The following is a 7614-nucleotide window of genomic DNA, read 5'->3' as shown; positions in this document are numbered from 1 at the left end:
GTTGTGGGGAATAATGTGCATAAACTCGCCAAAGGTGGGAGCTCACGTGAAGTGTAAGGCTTACCAAAGAAGATGGTTAGAGCTGAGCATTGCTTTTAAAGTTGGTCAAAATTTTATTAGCAGTTACTAAGTATAAGTAAATACCAAACCCAATTAAGTAGTAGAGCAAAAGTAACAACATCACCTGCGATGCAATGCATATGACAAATTGAATTTAGTTCCATAAATTAATCATCTGAGGGTCCGAGCTGCTCATGACCGTGAGCACGGCTAGTATACCAGTTTTACACTCTGCAGAGGTTGCGCATCTTTACCCACAAGTCATGTTACCCATCTGCCAAGGGATCGCGACTTCCCATACACCTCTACCGAGGAGGCGAGGCAGGGTAACACTACGAGGCCTTTACAAAGTTCCACTAGCTTCAGAAAACCCGCTACAGTTTATAGGAAGCTCCAATGCAGGAATCCCTTGCATGACCGCCATCGCAGCAAAATCATCCCGAGGGCCTCCCTACACTGACCACTCCCCTACTGCCCTTGCCCCTTTCGGGTAAGGTAGTCCTCCACTAGCTTTCCTAATTAATCAGCCAAGGGCGTCCCATTATACCCTTGTGGTAGCACTGTTTTCCCGGGTGGTCGCTCCATGTTCCAATTAACATAATGATCTTATCATGAACGATAAATAACAACGGATAACAAAAGTATAATCATGAGTAATGTATCTTCATACCCAAAACCACATAAAGCACTAGCAAGTACTACCCAAAAAGTTCAGTGGTAACAAGGTATAAAGATAATCAAACTAGGGTAACCTATTGGGTCCCATCAAAATTAACCTATGCAGATCATTATGATTAATCAGAACATGGCTGGGTAAAAAAGAAGTGATCAAGGGCACAACTTGCCTGGGACTTGAGATTCCAGGTACCAACTTGCTCTTCAGATGACTCGTGACCTCACGCTAGTCGTAGCAATACAAACAAATATGGTATAGGCAAAATTAACATTACACCAAACATAAGAATAAACTGCGTATTAATAATCTATGCGCTGTAACGAGAGCGTGGGTTCGAGAATCGCCAAATTCGGAGCTACGGTTATAAAATTATGATTTTCCGAAGTTATTAGGTGCTAAACAACATTATTACAAAATTGTAGAAATTGGAATGGACTCATTTGGACTTAATATGAATTTTCTAGGGGTTAAACAAATTCTAGCATTTATTTTCACATTAAAAATCATTTCCTAATCACTTTTACTGACTTTTATATTTTTCTGGACTGGGCACAAGATAACCAGAGAAGACAGGGGCCACGGCGCAAATAAACCCTAGACTTAGGACACTATTCCCTGGACGGCGGGTTGATTCCATTAAAATCCGAGGACTTCTTAAGTAAATCGCCAAGGCCGAAGGGGTATCGGCCATTGCCATCCATCCGATTAGAGTTCTACGGATCGGATTGACCCATGACCTTTTATGAACCGGTACGGAATAATCACCACAGGATTGAGGATCAATGGTTTGGATCTACCTACTGAACGCTGTGCTCGATTATGATCCAACGGCCAGGGATTAACACCCAACCGGTACCCACAGATCTTATGAGAGCCGTTAGTACCAGATCGGACGGCTCCGACCCCATCTCCCCCATCGCCTCACTCTCCTCCCACAGCACGACGCGCCGCCGAGGAACAAACGCCGACGGCGAGGTCAATCAGGCCCGCGACTATGCCATTCCTCAATTACCAGGTTCTACGCGCACAAGGGAACACGCCAAATCTAACAGGAATACTCATACCATCGCAGGGGGTGTAGGCAGTTTTGCCCACGGCGAACGGCGGACCCGCGGCGGAGGCGCTTCACCGACGAGCAATCACAGAGGCACAGAAGGAGCTCCCATCCAATCAATGCTACGAACTCCTTCACGGGAACCAGGCGGAGCTCCCCAACCGGTTTTCGGGGACCTAGCACTGGTGACCACGTGAATCACCCGCGGTGACTCATCTCTCTCATTCCAATCGCGAGCTCACAGCAGGCGCAAGCTTCCTTTGTCCCTGGCGGCGGTACTCTCCTATCCGATAGAGAGGAAGGGGGGCAGCCCGATATATAAGCGCAGGGAAGAGGTTCCTCCCGGGCGGAGTCCGCACGAACGGCGAGATCCGTGGAGGAAGCGTGCCAGATGGGGAGTCCGCGCGGAGCGGTGGTCTCAGCCGCGATTGTCGCGCGATCCGGTTGAGGAGATGAAACTGACGGAGGTGGCCCACACATCAGTCTCAGCTTCAGATTACGCGGACATTCTTATCACTAGCCGAGCGGGTCCACTCGTCAGAGGATCATCCCACTGCGCGCGACATACGGGCCCGCGTGCGAAGAGCTGGCCGGCAGCGGTGGGGACCCACATGTAAGTGACACAGGCGCATACAGGTGGAGAGATGGGCTGGTGCGTGGGGTTTGGGGAATGGGCCGAAATGGGAGCCGCCAGCCCAACAGGTAATCCTTTCCTTTTTCTTTTATTTTTTTCCTTTTCCTTTTTTTATTTTTCTAATCCCTAATCCAACTTGAATTCAACTTTACATTCAAATCTTGTACTAAATTTATCTTTGAGTTATATTGTGACCTTAAGGTAATAATTTTGGAAATATATAAACTTCCTTTATATTTTATATATCTTCTCTTTGGTAGCAAATGCTTTATTCTTGTTAAAAGAGGTAGAAAATCTAAATTTGCTCCTAAGGCTGTAGAAGGCTTTTTACTTGGTTATGACTCAAACACAAGGGCATATAGAGTCTTTAAGAAGTCCACTGGACTAGTTGAAGTTTCTTGTGACATTGTATTTGATGAGACTAACGGCTCTCAAGTAGAGCAAGTTGATCTTGATGAGCTAGATGATGAAGAGGCTCTGTGCGTCGCGCTAAGGAACATGTCCATTGGGGATGTGTGTCCTAAGGAATCCGAAGAGCCTCCACAAGCACAAGATCAACAACCATCATCTTCCACACAAGCATCTCCACCAACTCAAGATGAGGATCAAGCTCAAGATGATGAAAATGAAGATCAAGAGGATGAGCCACCTCAAGAGGAGGGCAATGATCAAGGGGGAGATGACAATGATCAAGACAAATAAGATGAACAAGATCCAAGACCGCCACACCTAAGAGTCCACCAAGCGATTCAAAGAGATCACCCCGTGAACACCATCCTCGGCGATATTCATAAGGGGGTAACCACTCGATCTCGAGTCGCTCATTTTTGTGAACATTACTCTTTTGTTTCCTCTATTGAGCCACACAGGGTAGAGGATTCACTTAAAGATTCGGATTGGGTGCTGGCGATGCAAGAGGAGCTCAACAACTTCATGAGGAATGAGGTATGGAATTTGGTTCCACGTCCTAACCAAAATGTTGTAGGAACCAAGTGGGTATTCCGCAACAAGCAAGATGAGCATGGTGTGGTCACAAGGAACAAAGACCGACTTGTGGCCAAGGGTTATTCACAAGTCAAAGGTTTGGATTTTGGTGAAACCTATGCACCCGTAGCTAGGCTTGAGTCAATTTGTATATTACTTGCCTATGCTACTTACCATGGCTTTAAGCTCTATAAAATAAACGTGAAGAGTGCCTTCCTCAATGGACCAATCAAGGAAGAGGTCTATGTTGAGCAACCTCCCGGCTTTGAAGATAGTGAGTACCCTAATCATGTTTATAAACTCTCTAAGGCGCTTTATGGGCTCAAGCAAGCCCCGAGAGCATGGTATGAATGCCTAAGAGATTTCCTTATCACTAATGGCTTCAAAGTCGGTAAGGCTGATCCCACTCTCTTTACTAAAACAATTGAAAATGATTTGTTTGTATGCCAAATTTATGTTGATGATATCATATTTGGGTCTACTAACAAATCTATTTGTGAAGAGTTTTAGTAGGATCATGATACAAAAATTCGAGATGTCTATGATGGGGGAGTTGAAGTATTTTCTAGGTTTTCAAGTGAAGCAACTCCAAGAGGGCACCTTCATCAGCCAAACGAAGTACATTCAAGATATACTCACCAAGTTTGGAATGAAAGATGCCAAGCCCATCAAGACACCCATGGGAACCAATGGGCATCTCGACCTCGACACGGGAGGTAAATCCGTAGATCAAAAGGTATACCGGTCGATGATAGAATCTTTACTCTATTTATGTGCATTTCGACCGGACATTATGCTTTCCGTATGCATGTGTGCAAGGTTCCAAGCCGATCCTAAGGAAGTTCACCTTAGGGTCGTGAAGAGAATCTTGAGATATTTAGTTCATACACCTAAGTTTGGTCTTTGGTACCCCAAGGGATCCTCTTTTGATTTATTAGGATATTCCGATGCTGATTGGGCAGGGTGTAAAATTGATAGGAAGAGCACATCATGGACTTGTCAGTTTCTAGGGAGATCCCTGGTGTCTTGGGCTTCAAAGAAACAAAACTCAGTAGCTCTTTCTACCGCTGAAGTCGAGTACATTACCGCAGGACATTGTTGCGCGCAATTGCTTTGGATGAGGCAAACCCTCAGGGACTATGGCTACAAATTTAGCAAAGTCCCTCTCCTATGTGATAATGAGAGTGCAATCCGCATGGCGGATAATCCCGTTGAACACAGCCGCACTAAGCACATAGCCATTCGGTATCACTTTTTGAGAGATCACCAACAACGGGGGGATATCGAGATAGCTTATATTAACACCAAAGATCAATTGGCTGATATCTTTACCAAGCCTTTAGATGAGAAAACCTTTACCAAACTTAGGAATGAGCTAAATATTCTTGATTCTAGGAATTTTGATTGATACTTTGCACACATAGCCCATTTATATACCTTTGATCATATCTCTTTTATTTCTATGACTAATGTGTTTTCAAGTGTAATCTTATGCTTAGTCATAGAATTGAAAGGGAAATGGAGTATTCGGCAAAGACGACGCTTCCACTCAACTCCATCGATATTATCTACTCTTTGTCGGTATTTCGCATAGTTCTCCACTTTGGTATAATCTTCACTCATGTCTATTTGTTTGCCATTGGGGAGAAAGTAAAAGGGCTTATATTTCACTCACAAGTATCCGTTTTTGGTGATTCATGCCAAAGGGGGAGAAAGTATTAGCCCAAAGCAAAAGGACCGCACCACCACCAAATTTTAAAATGAAGTTTTCAAATTGATATTTTTATGTGTTTTCAAAAGGGGAGAAAGTATCTTCAAAAATTTGTAAAACCCTCTTGAACACTAAGAGGAGAACTTCATTGAGGGGGAGTTTTGTTTAAGTCAAAGGAAAAGCATTTGAAACAGGGGGGGAATTTCAAATCTTGAAAATGCTTCTTTCAATCTTATTCATATACCTTTGACTATTTGCAAAAGTTTTTGAAAAGAATTTTACAAAGAATTTGCAAAAACAAAACTCGTGGTGCAAATGTGGTTCAAAATTTTAAATAAGAAGAAAACCATCCATGCATATCTAGTAAAAATAATTATTGGTTTCATTCCAAGCAACCTTTGCACTTACCTTATGCAAACTAGTTTAATTCTGCACTTTTATATTTGCTTTGGTTTGTGTTGGCATCAATCACCAAAAAAGGGGAGATTGAAAGGGAAATAAGGTCAAACCTTTTCCTAAATGATTTTGGTGGTTGAATTGCCCAACATAAATTATTGTACTAACTAGTTTGCTCTAGATTATGAGTTCTATAGGTGCCAAAGGTTCAACACAAACCAATAAAAAGTCCAAGAAAGGGTTCAAACAAAAAGAGCAAAAGACAACCGAAGGCTGCCCTGGTCTGGCGCACTGGACTGTCCGGTGTGCCACCGGACAGTGCACCAGGGTGGATCAACTCAAACTGCTCAGCTTTGGGAATTTGGGGAGCCACTCCGCTATAATTCACCGGACTGTCCGGTGTGCCAACGGAGCAACGGCTATCTGCGCCAACGGTCGTCTGCAAAAGTATACAGTGAACAGTGCAACTGCGCGCGCAGAAGTGAGAGCAGGCACCAGAAGGCGCACCGGACAGTGAATAGTGACTGTCCGGTGCACCACCGGACTGTCCGGTGGCCCCACAAGTCAGAGCTCCAACGGTCGAACCCTAACGGTTGGGTGATGTGGCTACCGCACCGGACAGTGTCCGGTGCGCCATACGACAGCAGCCCCTCCCAACGGCCACTTTGGTGGTTGGGGCTATAAATACCCCCCAACCACCACACTTCAAGGCATCCAAGTTTTCAGCCAACACATTCAATACAAGAGCTATATCATTCAATACAAGACACAATTAGAGTGAATCAAAATCTCTCGAAGTCCCAATTCCACTCAAAGCAATAGTGACTAGAAGAGAGAGTTTGTCGTGTTCATTTAAGCTCTTGCGCTTGGATCGCTTTTCTTCTTCCTTCTTTCTTGTTCCCAACTCAATTGTAATCAAGGCAAGAGACACCAATTGTGTGGTGGTCCTTGTGGGGACTAAGTGTCCCGATTAATTGGGAAGAGAAGCTCACTTGGTCTAGGTGACCGTCTGAGAGAGGGAAAGGGTTGAAAGAGACCCGGTCTTTGTGACCACCTCAACGGGGAGTAGGTTTGGAAGAATCGAACCTCGGTAAAACAAATCACCGTGTCACACTCTTCATTTGCTTGTGATTTGTTTTCGCCCTCTCTTTCGAACTCGATTTTATTTCTAACGCTAACCCCGGCTTGTAGTTGCGCTTAATGTTTATAAATTTCAGATTCCGCCTATTCACCCCCTCTAGGCGACTTTCACTTTGCATCCTTCATTCCAAACCTCTTGAGCAAATCTTGAGTGTACTTTGTTTGGGATATGAAGGTTCCTTCCTTGAGTTGTTTCACTTGAAATCCAAGGAAGCAGTTCAACTCGCCCATCATTGACATCTCAAACTTTTGCATCATCACCCTGCTAAACTCCTCACAAGACTTTTGATTAGTAGAACCAAATATAATGTCATCAACATATATTTGGCATATATACAGATCACCATTATAAGTCTTAGTAAAGAGAGTAGGATTAGCTTTCCCAACCTTGAAAGCATTAGTAATAAGGAAATCTCAAAGGCATTCATACCATGCTCTTGGGGCTCGCTTAAGTCCATAGAGCACCTTAGAGAGCTTGTAGACGTGGTCGGGATACCTGTCATCCTCAAAGCCAGGGGGTTGTTCCACATATACCTCCTCCTTGATTGGTCCATTGAGGAAAGCGCTCTTCACGTCCATTTGAAAAAGCTTAAAAGAGTGGTGAGCAGCATAGGCCAATAAAATCCAAATTGATTCTAGCCTAGCCACAGGAGCAAAAGTCTCCTCAAAATCCAAACCTGCGACTTGGGCATAACCTTTTGCCACAAGTCGAGCCTTGTTTCTTGTCACCACACCGTGTTCATCTTGCTTGTTGCGGAACACCCAATTGGTTCCCACAACATTTTGCTTTGGACATGGCACCAGGTTCCATACTTCATTTCTTTTGAAGTTGTTGAGCTCTTCCTGCATGGCCAACACCCAGTCCAGATCCTGCAAGGCTTCTTCTATCCTAAAATTAGCTAAACGTGAGCGAGTTGTTACTCCCATGCTGCTGGTTGCTTTGGGAGCAACAGGCTGTG

Source organism: Zea mays, chromosome 9, assembly GCF_902167145.1.
Source record: "Zea mays cultivar B73 chromosome 9, Zm-B73-REFERENCE-NAM-5.0, whole genome shotgun sequence".
NCBI lineage: Eukaryota > Viridiplantae > Streptophyta > Magnoliopsida > Poales > Poaceae > Zea > Zea mays.
This window is presented reverse-complemented; position numbering follows the sequence as displayed.